Source organism: Humulus lupulus, chromosome 8 (assembly GCF_963169125.1).
Source record: "Humulus lupulus chromosome 8, drHumLupu1.1, whole genome shotgun sequence".
NCBI lineage: Eukaryota > Viridiplantae > Streptophyta > Magnoliopsida > Rosales > Cannabaceae > Humulus > Humulus lupulus.
This window is the reverse complement of record NC_084800.1, coordinates 121166687-121178005: the sequence shown is the minus strand read 5'-3', so window position 1 is coordinate 121178005 and position 11319 is coordinate 121166687.

Genomic DNA, 11319 nt, shown 5'->3' with positions numbered 1-11319 from the left:
GTGAATGTGGGCCCCGTCTAGGTATTAGGGGTATAAATGTGATAAATGCTATGTATATGTGATATGTCTGTGCAGCACGATCTGAGACAGTCCCGGGGAGCGGTTAGCCAAAAAGTCACAACAGGGTTGAGATTCCGACTCGGGGCGAGTTGAGGGGTAATTTGGGTATTAGATGTGTTATGGGGTTATCGGGTTGTGAAAATAAATATTTGGAGATATATTTGAGGATAGAATGTCTAGGAGGGAATATTGGGGAAATTTATCATTTAGAGGCTTGTAGAAACCAACACTTATTTTCCTTCCAGCTGAAGATAGTTCTTATCTTTCTCTCTCTTTCACTCTCTAAGACAAACTCAAGGAAAACTTTGGGGAAACCAACTTGAAGCTAAGGGATTGCAACTGGGGATTTAGGGGAGCTTGAAGCTTGAAGATTGGAGCACAGGGAAATGGTTCTGAAGATTAATCCAGTAAGGGTAAGCTTTAATTATAAAGATTATGTTTGGAATTGCTGCTGGTTTGTTAGAGTTTGCATGTTAGTTAAGTTTGATCTGTTCTTGAGTGTTTTAGTTGAGTTTCAGAGCAGGATTTGATAGGTTTTGATGTTGATATTGGGCTGGAATGTTTGTGTTGATTATCTGAGATTGTTAGCTAAGTTTTGGGTGAATTAGCTTGAGGAAAAATGCAGAAAAATGATGATGATTTCTGAGTTGGAGGTGAGGGTCGCGGCCCTAGGATGGGCATGCCGCGGCCCATGTGCACGCGCGACCATGGGATGCTGAGATGCTTGAGGCGCACTGCAGCGCTAGGTGATGTGCGCCGTGGCCCGTGTGGGTTATAGAGTGGTGCTAGCCTCTGTTTTGAGGCTAGCCGCGGCGCTTGTGGGAAGGGTCGCGGCACTTAGTGCCAATTTGTGTTTTTAAGGGTGTTTAGGCCTGGGAACTCAATGGTTAAGGCTCGGGATGGATTTTATCACCCGAATTGATAGAATTCAAGGTCCTGGAGGTTAGAGATATGGCTCAAAGTTATTTAATGGATTAGAACTTGATGGATGGATATTGTTAATGTGTTGTGACTAGGGTTTCGGCGAGGCTCAAGTTAGAGGACTGTGCTCGGGATAGCGGTGCTAGGAAAGCTCTGGACTCAGGTAAGAAAACCCTTGTGTCCCATAGAGCTTGTATGCAGGGCTGAGCCCAATGTGTTTGATTTGCAAGGCGTAGCCCTTTGATTGTATTTGCTAGTATTATATACCTATTTATTATGCTATGAATGCAATTATGTGAATGATCGGCAAGAGCCGGGAACGGTGTAGGCCGAGGTTGGCAGGGGCCGGGAACGACAAAGGGCCGGGAACGACGTTGGGCACGTTGAGTGCAAGGCCGAGTACGGCAAGGGGCCTGGAGCAGCGTTGAGCACGTGGAGTGCGAGTTGCCAGGGCAAGTCCCTAAAGGATACCTGGGATATCCTCACGGTGTGAACCGCGAACCCAGGGCCTGGTAAAGCGCCTGGGATGGCTTGGCCGTATGTGTTTAGCCTATTGATGGCCTGTTTATATGCTTGGTGTATGTTTTGCATATGGTGTCTGTTTGTGGGTTTTCTTGCTGGGCTTCGGCTCACGGGTGCTCTATGGTGCAGGTAAGGGCAAGGAGAAAGCCAACCAACCATGAGTGAAGGAGGCGTGAAGCAGCGTGTACATGTTTGGCCAGCCTGGCTACCACAACCAGTGGATTTTGGGAGATGTTTGTAAATAAACTTAGATGTTTTTGTCTAGTCGACTCGGTTCAATTTATATGTTGTAAAAGTTTCAAAACTGCATTTTGGGATCCCATGTGTTAAACTTTTATGATTTTCAATGAAATGGAGTTATTTCTAAAGTATTTCCTCTGTTTATGGCTTAATTACACTATTTGACCTAAAACCTCGATTAGCAAGTTGAATGCACGTTTTTAAACTCACTTAGTAACGGCTCTAAGGAAGTAGGGCGTTACACTATGGATCAATCCACTACAATGAAGGTTTAGTACTTGAAGGTCTGACGAGGCATTGCTCCAATTCTCATGGGCAACTTGATTTTCCCCATCGGAATGAGCCCTTCCCCAGAGAATATGTACAGAGTTGAGGTGCACGGGGACAGGTCACTCGTGGTCAGCCCAATCTTCTCGTAGGCTGACTTAAACAGGATGTTCACCAAACTCCCATTGTCCACTACGATCCGAGCCACCATCATATTGGAAATTTTTCTCTCGACCACCAATGGATCGTGGTCGGGAAAGTGGACCCTCCAAGCATCGTCCTCAGAGAATGTGATGACTTGGTTTGTCATCCTAGTCATTTTTGCTAGCAACTGAGCTAACGCCAGCACTTCAACATCATGATTCATCTCGTATATCTAGTTTGGGAACCCCGGGAGGTTCCCCCCCAAGTGAGGTACTCCATAGATAGTTCCCACTCTTCCAGTCACTGGGGGAGGTCTGTGGACTATTTGTTGTTGTGGGGTTGCGGGTACCATTCCCGGAACTTGGGGAGTTTCCTACTGAGGAGGTACTCCCGTAACTGGGGCCTGAACTAATCGTACTTCCCCTCGAGCATAATGATGCAGATGCCCTAGCTTGATGAGGCTCTCAATCTCATCCTTGAGTTTTCAGTACTCATTGGTGTGGTGTCCCACATCATTATGGAACTGACAAAATTTATTGGGATCTCTTCTCTCCCTGTCCCTCCGGATGGGTTATGGCTTCCAGTAGTGGACGTGTTGCTCTGTGGCCAAGAAGATGTTCTCCAAAGACTCCACGAGGTCCATATACTCGAAATATTATGAGACATACTTGTCTTCGGGGGGCGCTCCTTGTCTTGTTGACACTGCCCCAGTTCCCTTGGCCTTTCTACTCTTGCCTTTGCCCCCAGGCTTACTTTCGCTGGGGGTCTTCGTTGGTTATACAACTGGGCTGGAGCCACAGTTCCTTCACTAAATGCAGGCTGAAGAGCACTGTATGCAATGGTTGCAACTCCATATCCCGTCGAAGCCACACTGAAACCAGCAGGAGGCATGGTACTAAACCCGACTGACTATATAGTTGGGTGAACTAGGGGGTACCCACCACACTCTGTTTGATGGGAGTGTAAGGGGTACTGGGTCCCTGGAGCCACTAGACTCAGAGCTAATGGACCAAGGTAAGTGACAGGTCCACCAAACACCGTAATATGGGCGTCCCAGATTATGTACTGTTGTGCTCGACGAATGAAGTCATCGAGCTTGTGGCACCCTCTCCACTGAAGGTCATCCCACAAATGTGACCCTGCCCGGATGCCCTCTTGCAGGGCCATAAAATCCTAGTCGTTTTCGACCCCTTTGGTCCTAGTGGCTTCCTTCTTGAAGCGCTTGGAGTAGGCCTTGAGGGTCTCAAAGAGTCCTTGCTTTATGTTGGCCAAGGCGTTGACCTCAAAGCTCACCTTTCTAGCTGTTATGAACTGTCTACGGAATGAAGAGGAGAGCTAGTGCCACGAGTGAATGGATATTGGTTTGTGTTTTTTTTTAACCATTCATCCACCGAGCCCGCCAAGGTCAACAGGCACACATAACATTCCACATCCTCGGAGACACAAGGCACCGAAATCAATGGGTTGAACTTTGACAAATGGTTGGTGGGATCAGTGTTGTCGTCATAAGACGTGATGGCAGGCATCTTGAAGCCTTGTGTCAATGGGGCTTCCACTATGTGGGGATCACATGGCTTTCCATCCTCATCTTTTGAGTCGTAGTCTTGACCTTGTCTTCAAGCCATTCTAAGCATAATCTTTTTCAAGCTCTCCAATTTGGTGCCCAGAGGGTCACTGTCTTGATTGGAAGTAACGCCATGGTTATCCAAGATCATTACACTATGTATTTTAAATTGTGCTTAACTCACTAAACGAGTCATTAGGCATAAACGTGCATCTAAATGTGATTAACAACCCAGTGTTAAAAATTTCGGTCAAAATGGATAGATATTTCATTAAAACATTAAACTGTACATGGGATCCCATAATAAACATTTACAAAGTTGTTTACTATTCCAAAAGGGTAATTACAACTCAAAAGTTACAATCCGCAGACCTAAGCGAAAAAAATAGGGCTTAACCCTAGTTCCTCTGAGAAACCTTGGCCGTGGTGGTCAAGCGGCCGCATATGTACATGTCGCCACCTAAGCTCTCCAACTCACGGCTGGTTTAACTTTCCTTTCCTCATACCTACAGCACATAGCACCCGTGAGCCAAGGTCTATCAAGAAAACTTAAACATTCTCATAAGCAGTTAATAATACATTACCAAACACAATAAGCATACCTAGTAGTAATAACCCTACTCATGCATACATACCATTCAAATAAATTACTACAGTGTCATATGGGTCCAACTGCCCCTAAATAAAATGATTAACTGAATCATATCAGGGCCCGTCTCCCACGTTACATGATTAATAAATCACATTGGGGCTCAGCACCCTAGAATATGGGACTAATAAGTCACCCTGGGGCCCATAGCCCTATCCTCTATATAACCACCCTTGGAGCTGGCCCAGCGTAGCTAGCGCTTAATTTTCCACAACCATTGGGTCGAAGCAGCGTATGATGCGCTCCTGATTAGATTTAATCATATCGACCAGTGCTTAGCACACTATTGCTGCCCTTGACTCATAAGTCATTGCTTTACGACCAGCGCTCAGTGCTATTGTCATCCTTGACTCATAAGTCAATGATTTTCGACTAGCGCTCAGCGCTATTGCCATCTTTAACTCATAAGTCAATGTTTTTTTACTAGCGCTCAGTGTTATTGCTGTCCTTGACTCATAAGTCAATGTTTTTCGACCAGCGCTCAGCGCTATTGCTGTCCTTGACTCATAAGTCAAGCCTTTCTTAATTATATAATGCTAACAGGAATTAATCATAAAATAAATATCCATATACATAGTACTCAGCATACTTAATCAATAATAACAGGCATAATCATAATCATGCGCATTTACAAGGGTCTGAGACCTAAACAAATCTATATTCAACCTTCGAGCCATGTCCTAGTCATGTACATCACATATTTGGTGCAGTTTTCTTACTTTTGGTCCGAGCACAAGTTATATATAAATGACCCTTGAGCACGATCCTAAGGTTTAATTATTGTAGTTGATCTTAGAAATATTATTTATTATATCCTAAGATTTAAATAGAATAATTAAGAATGTGACATTTTTCACATGTATATTTATTAAGGATTTTAGATGAATAAAATAATCAAGGATAAGCCTAGGAAGTCTAGAACCTTCCCTCAGATGTTAAGATCTCGCATTAATCAGTCAAAGTGGTTTAAACATCTTTAAGTGTGCTTAAAACATGCAAAAATGTGGTTTATTATATAAGAGTAAGCCGATATATCACAGCAATAGGGGGCGATATATCGCCTATGCTAATACGAAAAAACATGTTGATGCCTCGAAAAATCAGAGCATGTGTCACTTTTGAATTTCTGTGGAATCCGAAGCTAGAATCAATCATCAACAATTTGGACTTGTTCTTAAACAATTTTGACCATGTTCTAGGCATTTGTTGAGCGGAAAGTACCATTTTTATTCATTTATTTATACATTTTAATGGGAGTTAGTTTCACTCCTTGAACCCTATAAATAGGACCCTTCACTCAGTCAATTGGATCATTTTTCAAACACTTCTTAGAGCCTCCAAGCTTCCATTTTCGTTCTAGAGAGAAACACTAGGGTTTTGGGGTTTAAAGCTTTCAAATCTAAGCTTTTCTAAACATTTGGGAAGTAAGTTATAGTGTGATTTTGGTGATTGTGTTATAGATCAAAACTCTAGCTATCTAAGGTATTCTTAATCCTCATATCTAGTCTATTTATAGTCTTCTTATTCTTTTCTTTTAATTCAAATCGTAACTCGTCATAATGATTTTTTGTTAGGAACTTAATTTCTTTGAAACTTAAGAATTTCAGTAAGTCTTTATTCTGGTGGTTTAGATCATCTCTTCAACTTCTTTTCTTTAGGAAACTTATGGTTTTTAATGTTTGGTTTTAGGAGTTTCCAATCCCGCACTTGTCTCCAATATCTTCATTTTAGTAAGGAAAATAAGTTAGATTTTATGTGCTATGTGTTTGTATGTTTTTTTTATGTCTTTAGTTTTAGCGTCTCATAATTTTTTATGTCTTTAGCAGCAGCAGTAGTAGTAGGAGGAGGAGCAGCAGCAGCAGCAGTAGTAGTAGTAGTAGGAAACTCATAGAAATAGTTATGGATTTTATAAGTTTAACCTATAGTTTAGAAATATTAATTTTAACATAAGGTTTGATTAGTATAGTTGGTCCTAGAAATATTATTTATTATAACCTAAGGTTTAGATAGAATAATTAAAAGTGTGACACTTGTCACATTCATGTTTATTGAGGATTTAAGTATTTTAGATGAATAAAATTATAAAGGGTAGATCTAGAAGCTCTAAAACCTTTTGGTTGCTGTTAGGATCACGTTTTACTCAGTCAAAGTTATTTTAACAAACTTCAAGTGTGTTGAAAATGTGCAAAAACGTGTTTAAAATATCAGTGTATGCCGATATATCGCAGCTATAGGGGTCGATACGTCGCCTAAGGTTGATATGGAAAACACGTCGACTTCGCACGAATGAAACTACGAAGGCTCGAGACATAGGGGTAGGTGATATATCGCCTAGGGGGGCGATGTATTGGCTCATTTAGGGTATTTTTGAAATTTCATGGAACTAAATTAGAAACAGCCCTCAACAACTTAGATTTGCTCCTGAACGTTTTTGACCGAGTTCTGGGTATCTGTTGAACAGATAATTCAAATTTATTCAATTAATATTCATTTATTTATTCTTTTTAAAAGGGGTTGGTTTCACTCCTTGAACTCTATAAATAGGACCTGGCACTTATCCATTTCACTAATTATTCAAGCATTCTTCAGAGCCTCCCAGCTGCTAAGTTTATTCTAGAGAGAAAACACTAGGGTTTTGGGGATTTAAAAGCTTTCCAATCTACGCTTTTCTAAACACTTGGGAAGTAAGATAGAGTGATATTTCAGTATTGAGGAGTAGATCAAAGTTCTAGTTTATCCAAGATATTCTTATCCTCGGGTTTAGTTCATTATAGTTCTTTTAATTTCTTCATTATCTTTCAGATCCTAACTTGATTTTATGGCTTTTGGTTAGGTGTTTAAGTTTCTTGAAACTTAAGGTTTTTCGGTAAGTTTCTATCTTGATGGTTTAGATCTCCTTTTCATCTCCATTTCTTTATAAACTTATGACTCTTACTATTTGGTTTTAGGAGTTTTCGAATCCCGTTCTTGTCTCCAATATCCCAGTTTTTTGTAAGGAAAATATGTTAGATTGTATGTGTTATGATATATTTTTATGCTATATTATGTTGACATGTTATATATGTATATGTTTTATGTTATAGTCACTTGGGAATTATAGTTGCTTGGATAGCAAATCAATCCCAAGATTTTGTTTATCATTATCATCGATTAGAGTGATGATTAAACCTACATCGATTAGTAGACAGAGGACCTAGATGGTTATCATGTACTATTTTGTGATCTAACCTACCTCGATTAGCAGACTGAGGACCTAGATGGTTTTATCACATACTACGGTAATGAGTTAATGGTCATTAATATTGTAGTCCTATTTTATATGATATACGTTTTTACGTCATATGTTTTATAGTATATGTTTTTTTTTAGTCTTATGATTTATGATATGTTTTAGTGGATTTTCCTTGCTGGGCATTAGGCTCAAATAATCTTGGAAGGTGGGACAGATTCATGGCAGCTTTGGCATGTGTATTGGGAGATGACTAATTGAATGGACTGCTGGAAGATCAGAAATAATGTTTAATAAATAGTCATACTGAACAAGACCCAAAGCAAAGGAAAAAAATAATAATTTCATATCTAAAACAAATATAATCAGACTGGAATCATTAAAAGAGAGGAAGATAAAAAAGAGAATAGATAAATATGAGGTATAGAAACAACTACATTATTAAAAAATTACTCTACAGTAGCTAGTAAGTAACTTACATTATGATACAGAGCATCTTCACCAATTTGAAACATCAGAGCAACAGATGGATGTATTTTGTTCTGACTTCACCACAGAAAAACCATACCCAAGTAAGGAAAAATTCTTTACACGGAAGAGTCAAACACTCAAGAAGACATTGAAGTGATTGGATATCCAATAAAACATAACGGTGTTCTCTTAATCTCCTATAAATACCCATTAAAGGCTTCAAAAAGGATAGAATAATCTTTAAGCCAACACACAGTAATTGATACTAAAAACTTGGAGCAAATAACCTATAGTTTAGAAATGTGATTTACAGGATGAGAAAGAAAATTTAGAACAAATCATGAGAGACACTCACTAAACTTTAAAACAATAACTCTTTCAATCCTTAAAAAAATCTGTAAAAATAAAGAGAGAGAGAGAGAGACTTATAAATCTCAAATCATAACTTCAACTAAATCATGAATACAATAATGATATGCAAGTTTCCAAATTAAAAACTGAAACAGACACATGGAAATAAAGAAACTTTTTTCAAGAAAATATCCATCAACTTGTATCATAAAGTACATATCATGGCCATCATGTAAAGTATGAGATTTTATGAGCTTTTAGAACGAAGCACTTTCAAGCGGATGAACAAAAACGATCTCTGTAACGAGAAAAAATTTAAAAAAAATGTCATGAACAAATACAAACCCCAAAACACCAAATCATACTGAAACCCAAAACATCAATATCGAACAAAAGATCAATACCAACAAAATTTAATATAATCGCTTTTCCCAAACTGTTGTGTTCCCTCTGCTCTTTCTCAGTACCCAAAGCACTTTCTCACATAATCCCTCTACTAAAAACTTGTTACATTTACATGAATGAGAGCCTGTGATATATATATATATATATAAAGGCAACAAAAAGCATCGAATAACTAAAAATGACAAGTAAACCAATTAGACATTGGAAGATAAAATATACCTGTAAGTTTTAATTAAAAAAAAGAAACACAGAAGAGAGATGATTGTATAAATATATTATTTTTGTAAAATACCATTTTACTCATATGATTGTGAATAACTAGAACACTTGGAGAGCAAAAATAGCACAAAAAACAGAGCATCATAGATCAGATTTAAAACATACTCAAAAACAAAAAAATTAATCTGAAATAACATCATAGATTCAAGCAAACAAAAGTCAATAACAAAATAAGATCAATAATCAAATTCACCACACAACATAGACAACCGTAAAAGGAAAAAGCCTCAGCAAATAAAAATTATCATAAACCACCCTTCAGTTTTAGGGATTTTCATCAAACAATATCATAAATATACCTCAACCAAATATATACCAAGCCATTGCAATCCACCATTGCAATAACATTATGCAAGCAACAAAGGTCTTACAGCCATAAAAAAAAAAAAAAAAAAAACCCTTCATACATTGATTATTGGTTAAGAAAAGATTATCAATATACATATATAGACCATTAACTTGGAATTAGAACTAACCTGGTACAAGACCGTCGTAGACCCACGTGTTGATCCACGTTGTAGACCCACGACTCGAGTCACGTCGTAGACCCACCACCGCAAGCACCATCGCACCAACGAGCGAGCCACGATGTAGACCCACGAGTCAAGCCTCCTTGTCACATGACCCAAGTCGTGGGCCCCCATCACCTTGTTACACACCTGCAACAAACAGAGAGAAAGAAAGAAAGATTGAATGAGAGAGTAGCTCAGAGAGAAAGATAGAGCGAGAGAGAGTTATCGTTGAAGAATGATGTCGCCGCACTGTCCCTCTCCAAAGCTAGTTTCCGAGAGAAGCCCCTGCACCCTTCCATTCACCCGTCGACCATGTGAAAGAAATAGAGGGAGAAGGATAGAGAGAACAGAGATCGAGAGAGAAACCAGATGTAGGAGAGAGGCGGAACGGCTAGGGTAGAGAGAACCCATTTCAAAAAGGCGCGATACTAATTCATTTGGCGCCCTAATTTCATTTGCTCCGTGTGTTTTTTCTCCGTGTTTTTATTTACTTATTCAACATTAATGTTTTAAAAATTATGTAATATTTAGTCAAATTTCTTGTGGTGCGAGGTCTTAGAATTAGTTGGGGCATTACATTTAGTCACTTGGGAAATAAGGTTGCTTAGATAGCAAATCCTGAGATTTTTATTGTTATCTTAGACTATAAATGTGTCTAAACCTACCTCTAAAATAATAGTTAAAATAAGAGGACTATAGTAGTTTTTATCACATACTACGATAATGAGTTAATGGCCATTAATACTGAAGTTTACTTTATGTTTTATGTTTTAGTAGTTTTTCCTTACTGAGCACTAGACTCATTCCTTTTTATTTAGATTGTGCAGGAAAATAAACATGGAAGGCAAGATGGATCTGAGGTAGCTTTGACTTGTGTATTGGGCGAGGTACTAAAGAAATGAACTGATGGGATCGGTTGAGGATGGCGTTGCTATTTTTGAGTCTTTTAAATTATGTCTTTATTATTTCCTCACTTAGTACTTTGAATATTTAAATTTTAATTAAAGATTTTGTTCTCTTTATTATTTTATGTATGAACAATGGGATCCCATACTTTCTTTTGAATTTTTTATGTATTAATAATAAAGTTTGATTATTTTATGTATATATCAAAATATAGTAGTTATGTCTTAGTAGTTTTTAAGTGAAAATTACACCTAGTACCCAATTTAAGTTAACCTCTTTAATTTTTACCCTCATTTTAAAACTATTAGATTAATACCCAAAATATTAATGACTATACCCATTATACCCAAAATACATGGTTCTCTTTTTCACATAACTCTAAACTCTTCTACATTAAAATTCATACAGCAAGAACATATAAATTGTTATATTCATTTATATATATATATATATATATATGATCCTAACAAATATATATACTTGAAAAAAAAATTGGGAAGTAGGAAAAAAATGCATTTTGTTTCAAAATGAAGATAAACTCACCATGATAATGGTGGCAGTGGCAGAAAGGAACGATGGTGGTGATGTCGTGGGGAGGCGCAGTGCTGATAACAAAGGCGGTGGAGTGGTGGTCCAGTGGAGCTGACAGTGGAATATTATTTAAAGGGGAAAGTAAATGACACGACAGAGACAAAAATTGAGATTTTTACATTGGACTTCTAATAGTGTTTTAAGGGTAATATGGGAAATGTGCTTAAATAAGTGGGTAATATTCAACTAAATGTTATTAGTAGCTATT